This window comes from Rhamphochromis longiceps, linkage group LG14, assembly GCF_057381845.1.
Source record: "Rhamphochromis longiceps isolate RC_006_pf linkage group LG14, R_longiceps_female_GT1.1, whole genome shotgun sequence".
Taxonomy (NCBI): domain Eukaryota; kingdom Metazoa; phylum Chordata; class Actinopteri; order Cichliformes; family Cichlidae; genus Rhamphochromis; species Rhamphochromis longiceps.
Window position 1 is genome coordinate 22857451 of NC_140570.1, and position 17610 is coordinate 22875060.

At 39.3% G+C, this 17610-nt stretch overlaps 1 protein-coding gene across 1 annotated transcript in view; it reads right to left on the reverse strand.

Moving 5' to 3' along the window:
- The window catches only part of grik4 (glutamate receptor, ionotropic, kainate 4), a 364478-nt gene extending 348653 nt beyond the window's left edge, over window positions 1-15825 (reverse strand). Inside the window, exon 1 of the mRNA XM_085429452.1 lies at window positions 15163-15825. The gene's annotated coding sequence lies outside the window, so the exon portion shown is untranslated. The remainder of the gene's footprint in view (window positions 1-15162) is intronic.
- Window positions 15826-17610: the final 1785 nt, after the last annotated feature.

The window sequence follows — 17610 nt, forward strand, 5'->3', positions numbered from 1 at the left end:
CTTGGGTAGTGATGCTGTCTTTGTCTGTTTTGAGCTGCAAAAAGTTATTTGCAGTCTAATCGTTGATTGCATTTAGAATAGGTAATTTATTCAGTTCATGAGGCTTTAAAAGAAAGGTATGGTTGAATGTCCTCATCATGCAAATGATGAGAAGTTATGTTAAAGCTACTGATAACATGACCTGATGGGAGAATATATAATGAAAAAAGAGATCCTTGTGGGACACCACATCACAAGACAGACAAATCAGATTTTTTTTTTTTTTAAAAAGGTTGGAAAGGTTCAAAGTAAGCTAATCCAGACCTGGCCCGGAAATCCTGTGAATTAAAATCTGATGGTTGACGGTAGCAGAGGCTTAGCTTGGGGCCAGTAAAACAAGGACTGAGCAGTCACCGTTATCTGCAGGCAACATTAGGTCATTCGAGACTTTAAGGAAGACTTAAAGTGTAATGTATCTCACTGAAATTTATCAAGAACATTATGCTTCTGCAAAACTTTCCTGAGTTGTGCTCCAACAACTTTTAGAATAGTTTAGAGATAAAAGAAGGCTTTGAGTTGGGCCTTTAGTATATCAGGAAGGGTCTGGATGAACTTTTTTCAATGCCATGTTTAAAGCTGAGGAGGCAGCTTTAAGAGACCACGGACAGTTTATTAACTGAAAACCTTAACAGATAAATATAAAATTAAATCTGATAATAAAAGTTGATAAAAGCTGAAACAAAACCCTCACTGAGAGGTTCATTTGACTTCTCTTACCCCAACACCGGCAGTTCTGCTAAGCTGTCACCCTAAGGTCATTTTTATTTGATTTATCAACCCAGAGCTTTTCAATACACCAAGCATTCAAATAAATGGGGCTGTCACGGCAGCAACCACAAACACGGACAGCTGTACTGGCAGTAGATTTAAATATTTTTACAAAGATAAAGTTGGAAAATTGGAAAAAAACATATGAAGAGGTGGATTACATAATATATACCACACCACGGCTGTTTCAGCCAAAGTAATGATGCGTGAATATCTGCGATGGGAACAGCTCCATATTAATGTATGTGCACGGGAATCACGGTTTGGTCAGCATCACTAGAAAAGTAGAAATTTAGTCTGTAAAGAAAAGCAAAAAAGTCCTGACTGTGTCTGTTATTAGACATATTCATTCCTGTGTCTTTATAATGGGGCAGTGATAACAATGAGTTACATAAATAAAGTGTTTTTCATGGCGATAATTTTAGCATTTTGTCTTTCAACTACAGCAAATAATAACTACAAAAACATCATTTACACCTGTAAGTACATTTTACATGAGAAGTATTTGCATTTTTGAAAGCTTATTTATAGGAAAATAAACTATTAATTATAGCCAACACTAAAAAAGCAAGATGTAAAACTGCTCCTGAGAATGCTCTCGCCAAACCTTATCAAGGGAAAGACAACTTTTGACAGTCTCTAAAAACGATTTATCATCTTGTTCTATTCTTCCATGAACAGTGACAGTATTTTTCAGAGAAACGATTGCTTGGTGAACAGTGATACTCTCTTATCTCAAACCTAGCCTGCAGAAGGTTAGGTTTGCAGCAGTTACCATGGCACCCCATTAAAAAGTAAAGCACCTTTATGACACTCAAAACCTGGGCTTAAATTTAAGGCTTAAATTCTGCTTTGTAGTGTAGTGTAGGGACTCACCTACTATATACACAGCCTTTATACTGTCCTCCAATGACTCCCATTAAGGTTTTATAAAAAGACTAAAAGCTTCCTGATGTAAAAGGTTATTTTAAAAATTCCTCGTAGGTGCTCGTTGACACTAGGATGCCTCAACCTAGACAGAGACCAATTGTTATGTTTAATGAGAATGCACACACAAACTGAATGCAAATAAATGGTGAGCTTTAATTAGCACGGCTTGTACTTAAACACAACTTGAGCAAAACCTGAGAATGCAGGAAAATAAAAGGCTATATATACAAAGCATTGATTGGGAGCTAATGGGGAACAGGTGGACACCATGACGCCGACTTTTCTTTTTGTTGTTGCTTAGAAAGAAAGTGTCAAAAAACACGCACACAAGGAAAGTAGACTGAGAAAATAAGAAGTAATAACTACCAGTATATATAAAAAGAAGTGACAATAAAACTACTATTAAAACTAATAAAGACAAATAACTAATATAAAGAGAGAGTAAATTAGAGCATCTATTTATAATAATCAAAATGATAGTGAGCACGTATTTCGTATTGACAATCAGTAACTAGTGCTCTGACTGAGAGTACAATAACCAGACAGCCAATATTTGCAGTTTGTACTTGAGCCAACTCACTGAATTAACATTTATTAAATGGCTGCAACTGACTGGGTTTGCCACCCACAGTTGTCATAGCCTATGAAATCAACGCTTGCAGAGTAATTCTTTCACTTCATTTAACTTAGGCAATGAAGTTGACAGTTATAGCTTTGAATTCCTGCGACTTCCTAGTTAGGAAACACACTCTTTGATCTAAACTTTGATTTAGAACTAGCTTGCTATGGATGTAAAAACTGTGGCAGTACTTCATATATATACACACACATATAAATGAGCTGTATCCATTCAGGTTTTCTCCTTCCTATTCACAACAGGTAGATCTCGATTCTTGAAAGCGTTTTATCTGTGGCCACCTGCTTTGCACATATTCTGCATCTCATTCATCACTGTCTAAACAGTTGACAAGCAGCGCAGTTGATATGGATCATCACAGACAGACAGATACACTGCTCTCAAAGTCACACTGTGCTCACAGATGGGCAAACTGTTGTAAGAAAACTGATTAAATAGAAAAGGTTAAGTGAAGTGCATGCACAGATACATACACGAAATGGCACTTTTTAGTGCATTGCTGCAGCTGGGCCACAAAGACACGAGTAGAACAGAAATGTTCTGCAAAAAAAACCCTAAATTTCTGTGCAGCCTGTTCAGCTTTTATCCCTAATGATTATGTTTTTAGAGTAGGTCTCTCATGTTCAGCGTTTCCTGCTGTTACATTGTGAAAACGCTGAGGAGAATCTGAAGGAGGATTTATCTTGCGTGTATTCTGAGGTTGTCAAACGCCTTGTGCATACACCCCATTGAGTACAACAGCATGCGAGTAAATGGCATGTCTTTGACTTTCACTAGTTGCTGCGTGAAGGCTTCAAAGGCTAAACGATGGATGTGTGGCAGCTGGTTAACCTTCACAACTTTGGAGAGTTGGGCTCCCCTGTCCAATCCATCAATTGATCGAGAACGCAACGAGACGATGAATCATACTTCACTTTTTCTTGTCAGCGCCTCGCAAATGGCCCTTGCAGATGTAATACCGTGTTTGCTCAGCCTAGTATTTATTCACAATATACTCAGAAATTTTTCTTTAGCACTTTTCCTTCTATAACTCTTTTTCTTTATTATATAGTTTCACTGTTTATTTATTCATTCGTCTGGCTTTATAGAAATCTTTCCAATAGATAGATTCAAGCAAACAGATCAACAGAAAGCATGGCTCGCGATTGACTTATTTGAAACCTAGGAATGTGTGCTAAAGGTTTAGCTTAGAAAATACACTCACTGGGTACACCTATAGGATGTAAATCCAGTGAAACAACCTAACCCCACTGATAGCATGTCTGTGGAGTGTGAGAGGAAGCTGGAGAACCCATGCAGATATAGAGAGAACATGCAAACACTTTATGGCCCCAGCCATTTGATCATATTTCTAACATTTAGCAACTTGAAACAATAAAAGTTTCTTTAAAAAAAGGCCAGTTCTGATTTCAAAGTAAGTAAAGTAAGCTAGTGGCGCTGGCAGAGAAAGCAAGCAAGTTTGCCAACAGCAAGTTTGTGTTTATATATCCATGCTAGCCACCAATTACAAGCATAATGCACAGACACAGGCTGCGATACAAATAGTACAACACCTTCTTTATTTACTGTGTAGACTCCACATTTGGAAAATGTGAAGAATCACTTACAGCAACGATAAACAAAAATGAAAATATTCAAAAAATAACCTTTGTGCATTTGTATTTTCTCGTTTATTCCGTCAAAGCCACAGGAAGCCACAGGAGGTGGACAAAAGAGTTTTATATGTTCTGTAATTTAAGTGTTTTGTGTTCTGCATCAATAAAAACTGGACCGTTTGGGTTAATAACAACTGTTATCCCTCTTCCGCCTCTTAAATGAATCGTGGGTCAAAGCCTGTCCTCCTGTGCTTGATGAGTGGTTCAGCTGTAACACAGCAGGAGGGCTGCTGGTGCTTTGCTATCAGACTTTCAGACGTCTGGGGCCGGCGTCTGTCCTGCTTTTGTTTTAGATTATCTGTTGTTGGGAGACTTTTATTGAACTTACAGTAAGCAATCGAGTTCTCATCGACTCAAATAACGTTTGTCTTTTGTCTCCCCTCGCTTGAAAGCTAGGGAAACACTAAGGTGTTTTTAAAATAGGGCTGAATGTATACCCACAGTATACATTGTTAGAAAATTTGCATAAAGAGATTACATCTAAAGGGCATAGTATAAAAATCAATGATTGCTGTCTTCACAGACACAAGAAAGGTGTCCAGACAGTTGTGTAGTATGAGTAAGAGAGGTGTTGTATTTTTAAGTATAGATGGAAATCTCCAATCATAGGATACTGTATGAACTAGGCTACTCACAAGCTGTTTCCTCCTAATTACTTTATGTCATCTATAATTACAATTCTCATTTCACTATAAAATCTCACTACACAGCAGTTAACAGCATGTTGTGAGCCATAATTAAAAGATTCATTGCTTTTTCCAGCGTATTCACTTGGAAAGTCCATGAAATTGAGCTGAAGGCTCCACGCTTACAGAATGTGACTCAGTATGATGACCTTTGATCCCTGCAAAGGTGGCTGCAAATTGGGCTTTCCTCCGGCGCCCTGGCAGCAAAATTTGTCTATTATAGTTGTTTTTGTTCTAACTGTGACCTTGATTTTGTTTTGACAGAATATAAATCTGTTTGACTAAATCTTGACTTTCTATTATTACCTTAATTAAGTCTGTGCTGTCTGGTGGGAGCTTGGATGACAAAATAAAGACAATCTCAGAAATAATTGTCAGAAAGAGTGAGAAATAACCACCAGGTTTCATATTGTCAAGTGAATCTTAAGGCCTAAAGCTATGATTTTAGAAGTTACAAATTTGGAAAGCTGATTGTGTTGTACTTTTGTTGTTGTTCTTTGAAATTAGGTGACAAAGTTAAGATTAACCTCAAAACTTTCCAAAGTGCCTTAAGTAGTTAGATTTAGTAATTACAAGACAAAGTGTATATTGGCTTGGAGAGCTGTCTTTGTTCTGTAAGCTAACACACAGAGATCAATGACACCATCAATAATGTTCTCTCTTTAAGTTGGCTTACTCACAGGCTAAACAAGAGTTTAATACTTCCATTATGGTGTATCGTGTAAGTAAATAACAACAAATCTATTTGGTTCCAAACCTCTGAATCTCTGACCAAACCTCACTAGTTTGAGCTGATGTGCTGTCCAGGGTATTCTGTCCCTTTTGACCAATGATCACTAGCTTAAAAAATATCAATCTGAAGAAATCTTTTTACACCACTTTCTGTAAATAAACCTTAAATCGATGTTTCTTCAGTAGAAGATCCTGTGTTAGTCACTTCAACAAACAATTATCACAGCTTCTGCTTTGTTTGAAGAAGAACATTAGACGGCAAAACTAAGCAAAATACATCTTGTCACACATAAAGAGAAAATGTCAGTTTGAATGATCAAGTTCGGCAAAATGGGAATTTAACCTTGCTCTCAGCCCGAGTAAAGTTTAACTTAAAATGATGAGTGAGAGAAGCTAAATGAGGGAAGCTAGTCCAAAAAAAACTAGAAACTGGAAAAAGGCAGTGTACCGTACTAGAAGTAGTTGGTAAGTGACTTTTCTCCAACTTCAATAATTTTGTGGATCTATACTCAAAAGCACTGAGGTGAGTGCCTTGACTACTGCTCACTAGTATGGGTGGAAATTAGAAAAGTGGAGAGGAATACCTGAGTGCCATTAGAATGCTGTGTTTACCATGAGAAGGACATTGTTAATGTAACCTTGAGTGAGCAACTCCACCAGCCATATTAGCACAATGAATATGCTAAACATGACCCATGGCTCCAAGAATGAAAACAGGAAGCCTCCTCAGCTGGCAGACAATATTTAACCTTTTTTTTCTTTTGTTTTAAATGCATATTTAATGCATACCAACTATGTGTGAGCATTCAGTCGTGTGTGTGTGTGTGAGCAAGCTGCAGTGAAGACTAAATGAAGTGAGGCAGATGCAGAGCACGACAGCGCTGTTCCTTCCTACTCGCAGGAAAAGAGACTTTGTTAAGGACTAATGATTGTCACTCTGTCCCCTCACTGAGAGGCAGAGAGTACCTGATGATAATTAACCTTCAACATAATCAGCTAAGACCTCAAAAGCACCATCAAACAAACCATGAGGGCTGGGTCATGTATAAAATTACAGTATGCAATAGGGCTGGGCCATATTATACCGTTCACGGTAATACCGGTATAATGTTAGGCAATGATAGGAAAATGAAATATCGCGATAGAATGGGAGTAAAACGCGCATGCGCAGTGCCTTTGTTTTCATACGCACATGGCCGATTGTTGAGTGAAACAAATGAACCAGAATTGGTTTGTAAAAATGGTGCAACTTCAGTGATGTGGAACTGGTTTGGCGTTTGTCCGTCAGATACACAACAAAGCACATTTTTTTGCAGAACATGCAAGCGGCCGTCGTTATTGTCGTATTTGTCGGACTAAGATGCTCTTAAATCTGGGAGTAATCTGGGTCCTAAACTCCGTAAACCTTCAGGTCAAACAACACTGCAGCATCACTGAGAGTTTAAAAACTGTCTAAATTCTTTCATCTTTAATAAAACGATCAGCATTGCTGCTTTACCAGGTGTAACTATGAAGTTTAACTTCCAGGCATCCATGAAAACAAAATTTATTACATTTAACGGAGTTAGAAGTTAGCAGGAAGCTAGCGGAAGTTAGCTCGCTAGTTTCGCTAGTTACCCAAGCATGATATAGCATGTTCTGACTGAGAGATTTCTGAATAAATTCAAACGTACAGCTCTGCTATCACTTCCAACATAAATGAAGACGGGAAACTAAACAGCAGTGACGTTTGTAGGGTTACTGAAGTTGGGCTAGCTGGTATATAATGATGTGCTACGTGATCGCTAGCGACACAGCTATGTTAGCATAACATAAACAGTGAAGCTGGAGGACGAACACTAACACTTTTCCACTTATAAAAGTTAACGTGCCTGATAGTTAGAGACAAATGCAATCGCATGGCAGGATGCTGTAAACGGACCAAACTTCAGTCAGGAGAACAACTGAGATAATCCATAACAACTGAGATAATCCATCCATAATACGAGGTTAGTCATTAATATACTGCAACAACATGGGAATAGAGCAGCTGCCAGAGAATTCAACATTAATGAATCAATGGTACAGAAGTGGAGGAAGCAAGAAGAATGAGTTTAATAAAGTTTGATTTATCTGACTGCCTTGTTTCGCTTAATGTGCCTTATAATCCCGTGCACCTTATGGTCCGAAAAATATGTACTGCACACTGCAGTTTAATGTTGCAAAGCACCTCTTTTTACCTTCAGTGGATATTATACATGGTTATGCTCAGGATATGTCAGCCCATTTCTACTGGAAATGCCTTTTGGTTAAACTTTCAGCAAGGAATTTGTATTCGCACTGTTAAATTTTTATATAGCTTTAATGTACATAAAAACCAGCTTCTTGTTTAAGTGAAAATAAAAGGAAGGTTGTCTTTTTGCACTAGTAATGTTGTGGAGTTGTATTTTGTCTTGCATCAATTATATCGTCAGTTATATCGTTATCGCAAATTTTCAAATATATATCGTGATAAATATTTTTGGCCATATCGCCCTGCTCTAGTATGCAACACACCTGTAAACTAAATGAAAATGAATACCCAAACATCTGTGATACCCCTCACTTCACTGAACAACAGTTACTCATAGTTTTATGTTACACCATACCAGTACCAGATTTGCTTTCAGACCTGCCTTAAATCTTCATGGCATTGATTAAACAAGCTGTTGAAAACACTCCTCAGAGACTTTGCTCCATATTGACATGACAGCGTCACACGTTCCACCACATCCAAAAAGTGCTCTTGGGTTGAGATCTGTTGACTGTGGAGGCCATTTGAGTACAATGAACTCATTGTCACACTGAAGAAACCAGTTTAAGATGATTTGAGCTTTTTAACAAAGAGTATTATCCAGCATTTGATACAGTTGACCACAACATATTACTCAAACGACTGGAGAACTGGACAGGTCTTTCAGGAACTGTACTAAACTGGTTCAAAACATACGTAGAAAACAGGAAATACTTTGTATCAATAGGTAACTTCACATCTGAGCAGACAAGTATCACATGTGGAGTTCCCCAAGGTTCCATCTTGGGACCCCTTCTGTTTAACATCTACATGCTCCCACTGGCACAGATTATAAACAACAACAAAATAAACTATCACAGCTATGCAGATGACACACAAATATATTTCACAATGTCACCAGGAGACCGAGGCCCTGTACAGGCTCTTGGTAAATGCATTGAGGAAATCAATGACTGGTTGTGCCACAATTTTCTCCAGCTAAACAAAAACAAAACTGAGGTAATAGTCTTTGGCGCCAAAGAAAAACGATTACAGGTCACCAGAGAACTTCAATCTATACATCTAAAAACCACAAACCAGGCGAGAAATTTGGGTGTAGTGATGGATGCAGACCTAAACTTAGAAAAACACATTAAGACAATAACAAAGTCAGCTTACTATCACCTCAAGAATATATCAAGGATAAAAGATCTGATGTCTCAACAGGACCTGGAAAAACTAGTCCATGCATTCATCTTTAGTAGGCTTGATTACTGTAACAGCATCTTTACAGGTCTACCTAAAAAATCAGTCAGACAACTACAGCTCATTCAGAACTCTGCTGCTCGAGTCCTCACTAAGACCAAAAAAGTGGACCACATCAGTCCAGCTCTGAGGTCTTTACACTGGCTGCCTGTCCGTCAGAGGATAGACTTTAAAGTTCTGATGCTGGCCTATAAAGCTCTGAATGGTTTAGGACCAAAATACATCAATGACCTCCTGACCCAGTATGAACCATCCAGATCCCTCAGGTCATCTGGATCCGGTCTTTTATCAGTTCCCAGAGTCAGAACCAGACACGGAGAAGCTGCATTCAGCTTTTATGCTCCTTATATCTGGAACAAACTCCCAGAAAGCCTCAGATCAGCTGAAACACTCAGTTTATTTAAATCCAGGTTGAAGACTCACCTGTTCTCAGCTGCATTTGAATAAAGCACCAAATCCACACTTTAAGCTTAAATTTCAAAACTTACATTTAACTACTGATTTTATCTACTGTTCTGATTTTATCTGTTTTGATTTTATATACTGTTGTTTGTTTGTTTGTTTGTTAATTAGTTAGTTAGTTTATTTGCTTGTTTTAATCAATTTTAAATCATGCTTTTTATTTGTTCTTGTTTCTAATGTCTCTGTAAAGCACTTTGAATCACCTTGTTGTTGAATTGTGCTATACAAATAAACTTGCCTTGCCTTGCCTTGCCTTGCCTTGCTGCAAGCAACCATCATAAGAATGCCACACTGTGGTCGTGAAAGGACGGACATGGTCAAAAGATTACTTGGGTATTTAAACAATTCTCATTTGGTAGTAATGGCCCCAAAGTGTGCCAAGAAAATATCCCTCATAGGATGGATGGATCCTCGCTTTTATGTTGTTTTTAGCAAAATCTGACCTTACCATACGAATGTGTCAACAGACATTAAGACCCATCAGTTGGACAACCTTCTATTGTCTATCTAAGCTGACAGCTGTGGCACCCAATGTGGTCTTCTGCTGTTTAATACATCTGCTTCCAGCCTGAACATGTGTATTCAGAGATGCTTTTCTGCATACCTTGGTTGTAACTAGTGGTTATTTGAGTTAGTGTTGCCTTCCTATCAGCTCCAAGCAGTCTGGTCATTCGCCTCTGACCTCTGTGAACTGCAGCTGACTGAAAATTTTCTCTTTTTCCAGACCATCCTCTGGAAACCCTACAGATGATTGTGCAGGAAAATCCCAGAAGATCAGCATCTTTTGAAATACTCAGACTAACAACCATTCCCCATTGTGATGTTCAATTTGAACTTCAGCAGGTCATCTTGACCACGTCTATGTGCCTAAAAGCTTTGAATTGCCACCATGTGATTGGCTGATCAGATATTTGCATTAACAAGGAGATGAACTTGTGTATCTAACAAGGACAGCAAACACAAGCATCCCAGCAGATTTAAACACTGTCCATATAAACACTGACTGACCACAGTGTGTGAAAGCAGAAATTCTTAAAAATTAAAAACATGGGTCACCAATTGACGATAATAAATTTTTTAGTAGATGCTGTACTTCCTTCCTCTGCCTGACCTCTCACCGACCCAATAACAATAATTCTCAGCAGAATTTGTATCCATTTGTGCCGACGTGTTCATCTGTTAGATTACAATGAACATTTCAATAAATAGCAGGCTCTTGTTTCTGCAAATGAGGTGTTCACCCTTCCCTCTACAGCACTGCTACCATAATAATCATTATTTGTTTTGCTAGTAATCGTGTACCCTTTAAAAAGCTGTAGCAAATGAAGGCCCTTGAATTACCATAGTCATAAATATTCATCACTACAAAATTCTTAATTTAGGAATTTCTAGAGTATTATCAGTGCTGCAGCTAACCGGGGCGGCTTTTCAGTAATTGGAGCCCGTGTTAGAGCATAAATTCACTTATCCTAGTCTAGAGGTCAGCGAATAACAGTCTGTGAGAAAAATGTGGCTCATGGCCCAGCTGTAAATGTTACATAAATTACAGGAGGTATGCATATAAAATGGATAATGTGAGAGCTATTAATAAGTGCATAACAAACAATAAGATATATCGACAGTAAAAAGTCAAAATTAAGGTCTGCAGTGTGTCTCCACCGCAACAAAAGACCAATGTAGACCCAAAATATACTGAAAAACTGCTGTAAACTGCCCCGCGGTGCGCTATAAAATCATTGGAACTGTTTTGTAACGCACCCCGCCGCAAACAAGCGAACTCCGGAGAACACAAACAAATAAATAGAAGCCAGCGAGAGGTAAAGTGAGCTGCACTCCACCCATCTCAGAAATGAAACCATAAAGCACAGCCATGAAATTTACAAACGCAAGCAGAGGAGTTGAATTTGACCAAATAAAATTGTGTAATTGACCAGCATGCACACCTTCTCCTGGTGCGACACAAAAACAGAACCATCGCGCCTTAACCCACGACACTAAAAATAGAAATCCACATCTGTGTGAGAATCCAAGTGGAATCCTCCCACCCACTTTCAAACATCTGTGACAGAGACTTTACCTGTGGGCCACTCCTGTGCAGCTGTTCTGGGACCTGGAAAAACCTGGTTTGTGGAGACCTGAAGCTGAATTGGGTTGGATATAACCAAACTGAATTCTTTTTTATTTTAATCTGTCACAGGTGGATAGTTAAGCTTAACAGTAAATGGAGACATTTAAATGAATTAAAGGCACCACTGAAGTCCTACCAAGCCAAGTCATAACAAAATTATACCCAACATATGCTTGCTTTTCATGCATATGAGGCTAAAGGAATACAGTTTGGCAGTGTTGGAAGATTAAAAGGAAGAGGTGAGGGTGAAATGTGAGAAGATTATCTCAAAATAAATTCCACTAGACCTGAAGCTGTTTCAGCTTGCTTTGTATGCATAAGAGGGCAGTTAAAAAAAAACAAAAACAACAACAATTAATGAACATCAGTTGGTTGTTTTAATCCCTAAAAGCTTTTAGCATTGTTTTGGCAATAAAAAACAAACTGGATAAAATGAACAACCTTCCACAGTAGCATATAAATTATATATATGAAATTCACTGTAGTCAGAATATGTGCAGCTTTGCTGCTAAATTTAGCTAAATGCTTAGCGAGATGCTAATTGCGGCTAATATTAGCATTAGCCCAGGAGAATGCTTGCGGCTAATTTAGTCATTAGGGTTTAAAATGAAGTTCGAATAGGCAGTCATACACTCACTAGATTCACACTGAACTTTTAGTCTGCAGGTGATGAGGGGATACATCTCCAGTACAAAATAATTTCCCCCAAGGATCAATAAAGTATTCTGATTCTGATTCTGAAGGCTGAACATAATTTTCCTAAATTTAGCCTAATGGAGTAAGCTTTTCAAACAAAATGTGCATATCACCCACACTTTTAAGTGTTCAAATAATCTTGGTGAAAATGACACATACTCTGCTGAAAGCACCTGAACATGTCCTGCTTGATTTAATGATACAAACCCACAGCAAATTAGAGAAAATGCTATACCCCAAGCCTAGGAGTGGAACTTGCATGAAGTGTGAAGGTTTATAATCCAAGTACATTAATAAATGCTTATTTTAGCTGAAGATCAGTGTCTAAAGGTTTGTACATGTGTTTGACAGTCGTTATCTGTGCAATAAATCCTGAGCCACCTCTCATTACTTCTAATTATACATTTTTGTCATTTTTTAAAGCGGTCTTGAGCAGTAATTCCCCAACATTTCTGAATGTTTTTCAAAGTTTTTTCCTTTTTCAGTCCTTGCACCTGACCTTTTTTAGAGGAAATATCTGTCTCTTAAGCCACTTAACACTTAACTGTGAATAATTCAAGAACAAAAAAAGGCATCTCATCTGGAGCAGATGAATAGTGTCTAAAAGTCATGTCCATAAGAAAAAATCAGACCCGATACAGTCACTTAAGCTTCATCAGGTCTCAGTGAAAGGGTGGTTGTCAACAAGCCATTCTTAAGAAAGGGAAATGGAGAAAAAGCAGCAGTATGCCAAATTACACAACAACTAGACTACCGGTAAATGAGTGGCAACAGGTCTCATGGAGTGATGAATCCAAATTTGAAATTTTAAGTTCAAATTCTTGTCAATTGTTATATGACGGGGGTATGGAGAAAGGTAAAACAGTGACTGACTACGGCCACATGCAAATCGTGGCGAGTGCTACATTTCAAATTGGTGGAATTATGAACAAAGAAAAGTGCCATCAGATTTGAATCCACCGTGCAATACCATCTGGAAAGTGCCAGACTGTGACAAACTTTTTTCAGCATGACAATCCCAAACACACAGCTATGCAGTAAAAGCATACCTGGACAGAAAAACACACAGTGGATTCAGAGTTTTGTACAGTAAGTGATATACAGCAATCTGTGTGGAGTTTTCATGTTCTCCCTGTACTCCTGTGTGCTTCCTTCTACAGTCCAAAGATGTGCAAGAGTTAAGGTTGGTGATTCTAAATTGGCTGTAGAGGTGACTCTTTCTGTTTCTCCATGTGTCAGCCCTGTGACAGACTGGCAACCTGTCTAGGGTGGATGTGTATGTATAATTTAGCTACCTGGCAGTACTGACCAGTTATTTGTATGACTGTCTGCCCCCAAACACTATATCGCTTGGAACAAAATCTGAATTATAACTTGCAGCACAATAAATAGTTCATATGTACCCAGTTTGTGATTACATATAAACCTTTCCAAGAGTATCAACAAGCCCGGTTATGGGCTGTCAAACTAAAGTGTTCTTTTCAGGCATCAGCTGTAGCACTTGGCATCCAAATCCCGTGAACTTGAATTGCCAAGCTACAGATAAAATTATGAACGTGAAATTGATTCTGTTGCACAAATATCTGACTTATAACAAGAGGGAGAGCCAGCTAAGCAGTTTGTGGTTATGGATGAAGCATTTACTCATTCTGAGATCAACAAAAAAGTACTTGAGCTTGCAGAAATGCAAACATCAGCTGGCACAAACAGGTGGTTACCTTGTGCCTGCCAATCAAGTTCTCAGGAACTATTTTATTTTTGCAAAATGGCAAAAAAAAAAAAAAAAAAAAAAAAAAAGCTCAGCAGAAATGATATATTTTTAAAAGAAAATAAAGTACAATTTATCATAAATTACTTCTCAATGGGTTGCATTGATGCTGTGGAAGGCAAAGCCACATAACACAAGACCTGTGGAATTGAAAATAGACGCCTGTCTTTGTGACACGAAGAGACTGTGAAGTCTTTAATGGACAGAAGCAAAACAGCTCTTTTTTACCCTGTTTGTAACTGTGACCCGCCATTATCTCTGGTCACACCGAGCACACATTTCCATTAAGCACTGCATCACTGCACATCACATTAATTATAAGAGACTATAATAAGTCAGGGATTTTTCTACCATCATGCTATAAATAACATAAAAAGTCTGAGGATGCTACGGGCAGAGCCAAACTCAGGCACCAAGCTGAACCACAAGGTGGAGCCAAAAATAAGTGCGTGTGTTTTTTTAGCCATCTCCTTCTGTGTATCTCATTTCATCTTCACGTTCATCCGTCCCTTCTTTATTCCCGTGTAATTAAAAATAAAACAATAACAAAAAAAACGAACGAGTACAAGTATATCACTCCAAGTCTGTAAAGAGCATAAATCAGCATCTAACTGGAGTAGAGCAGCCAGCCTATTGATCACACCCTTGGTGAATTTAACACTTGGTCTGAATCAGCCCACTTAAAGTGAATACTTTCTCCTGTCATTCGTCACGACTGAAACGTCTGCGACTTCTGCCTCGTATCCAGCAAATGATGTTTGATTGCTTATTGAGCCGCGCTCTCAAGTCACTGCTGCACAAGGACAGTTTCCATTCAGCCCAGCGTGCAACAATTAGGCTCCAGTTCACCAACGCAACTGGCTCATTAAAACCAGTAACATACAGACTCACAGGGTACAAATCGCCAGCTCAAGTATTTGGTATCAGACAGGTTAAACCCCCCGTTTAAGTAGTGACCACAGAATAGTCCGTGCCTTAACTTCTGATCTACAGATCCAGCAGCATTAAATGTTTAGTCATACGTTGCCGCATCTTACAGCTTCTTGCTTCCCCCCCCCCCCCAACTGCCGTTAAACCCGTTAAGAATGGTTTCTGTTGCTGCATATATTGCTCTCTTCACATCTTAATAAGCAGTTTCCCTTACCTGTGCTGCGTCTTGTCTGCGTTTCCAATATTCTCCCTTACTTTTGCATTACGTCCGCTGCCCAGAAATACGTCAATTTGCAAGAAAAAGCGTAATTGAAGAGTAACTCAGTTTCCCTCTGTATAGTTCTCTGGATCTTGCTCCGCGTCTCCCTCCACCACGGAGACTCCCAGGGCAGATAAACGGGCAGATAAAATGCGTTACTGATAAGATCAAGAGCAGTCCAGTTTAAATCTGATCTTTGGATGACCAAATCATTTCCCGCTTTATAGGACAGTGGAAAAACAGCCACATCCCCGTTAGTTGGAAAATCCTTCCTCACTTTATCTCCCGGAGAAAAGCAGTGTCTTTTTCTTCCCCCCACACACACCAGCGAGCAGTTTTACTCTCCCTGCTCAGCCTTTAGAAAACCAGTTGCCTTAAAATCTGATAGGCCCGCTGAACTGCAAGGTTTATCTGTTGGGATTATTCTAACGGCACCGGTGATGCTGCGTATCCCGCATCCCACTTACGGGCTGCGGCTGAGGTAAGAGCGAGCGCGGAGGAAAAAGCCAGGGAACGATCGCGCTTTGTGCGGTGCTCCTCCAAACAAACGTACCTGTGAAACCCTCTCTGTAGAAAACACCTATTTTACTGCGGTCCGGTGGAAAGATGCAGGGCAGACTGATAGAGGTGCGGGCGAAGTCTCCCCTTCTTCTCATACGCGCTGCCGCGCACACGTTCACAGAGGGGGGATTTTTTTTGTGCTGTCCTCAGACGTGGAAAGGAAGATGCTCCTGACTCTTAATGTATTTATAGCAGTGTGTGTGTGTGTGTGTGGGGGGGGGGGGGGGGGGGACCTAGAATAACACAAACTACAGATGACAAAGAAAAGGTCATCTGACATTACAGGAACATATATAAAAGAGGGGAAAGTCTATATTATTCATGTTCTAGCTTTAATATAATCTTAAAACCGGACAGGATTAATAGGATTAAGAAAAAAGCCTCGGAGTGAAACTGATTATTTCTAGGATTATTTTTCTTACCTGCTCGCTGCTCTCATGGGTCATGCTGGAAGCACATTTTAACTCCTTTAACCCATCAATACGTTTTCCCAACCCTCCTGAGCAGGTGGAAATTGTTTTGAAAAGTTCCCACTGACTTTATACCCAATCCACAAACAACTCTACAGCTTTGACTTGCACTTTTGCATCTGTCAGCGTGTGTAAGTGCTTCTAATGGATGAACAATTTAGTCACACTGCTGCTTTGTCTTGCTCTCTGTCTAGACTGGTGGGTAAGAATGTTTTTCAAACATCTCCAGCACTCATCAAGACCCCACAGAGGCCACCAGTTCACTGTGGCGAGCTGTGTTTAAAAGGATGTCAGTCCTGTAACCCCTCCAGATGAATCACAGGGCCCCGGTGGCAGTAAATGTCTGTTTAAACACCAAACGCTTTAGTGCAAGGTGAAGGTTGATGTAATTGCTCATGGGAGCTGCGGAGGGACAGACGAGAATAATGTCTTGACATTTTAACCCCACCCTCATTGCGTCCACCAGTCATGCTGTCATCAAAGTGGGGAAGCTGCCGAGAACTGCTAAAGACAATTTCCTACAGTCTCACAACTGTGTCATATACAAGCATATAGGAGGGACAGAGAGAGAGAGAGATGTTCAGGGATTGTTTTTCCCAGGATGGGACCGATGGGATGCCTTTTTAGTTGCATTGCTTTCGGATCTCAACTTCTCAAGGGCTTCATTTCTTAGAAATCACTTGCAGGTGTGTTTAGATGTAGCCCCAGGAAGAAGAGCGACTGAATGAATTTTATGCACAAATACCACAGTAGAGTTACCACATCCTGAAGTGCTTTATCACTGGTGCAATTTGCATACCACACAGTCAGCTATGCGTTGAGTAATTTCTGATCTATTATTGATTAAAAATGAAATCAGCATGCCTAAAGTGGGACTCAATGAAGTGGTACCCGTCATCCACATTCCATTATATGTGGCCAGAATGGAAATCTAATAGGATATTTGAGTAATTCAGGCTGGGACTTGATATTAATTTTTCATAAGCCCCATGGGACAAACACAAAGATATGCCGAATATGTATTTGCTACTCTCTAAACATATTGGCTAAATCACTGTTATTATCTTACGCCTATCAGGAGTTTGTACCTGCTAACACAAAATCCAATCAGGGCAGGCGGATCTGTCACAGCATAGGTAAACCAGTTCTTTAGACGTGTAGAGATGCAGCAGGACCTGCATCCTTTTTTATTACATGCACACTTCTTTTTTGTGTCACAACCCAGCTCATAGCTAGTGACACATAAGGCAAGACGAGACAGGCTAAGATGCCGTTTATGAGAAAAGATTAGGACGAAGAAAAACAAACACGAGGATGAGTAAGAATGTGGTGGTGGTGACAATGGAAAGCAAATTACAAACAAGCAACAAAC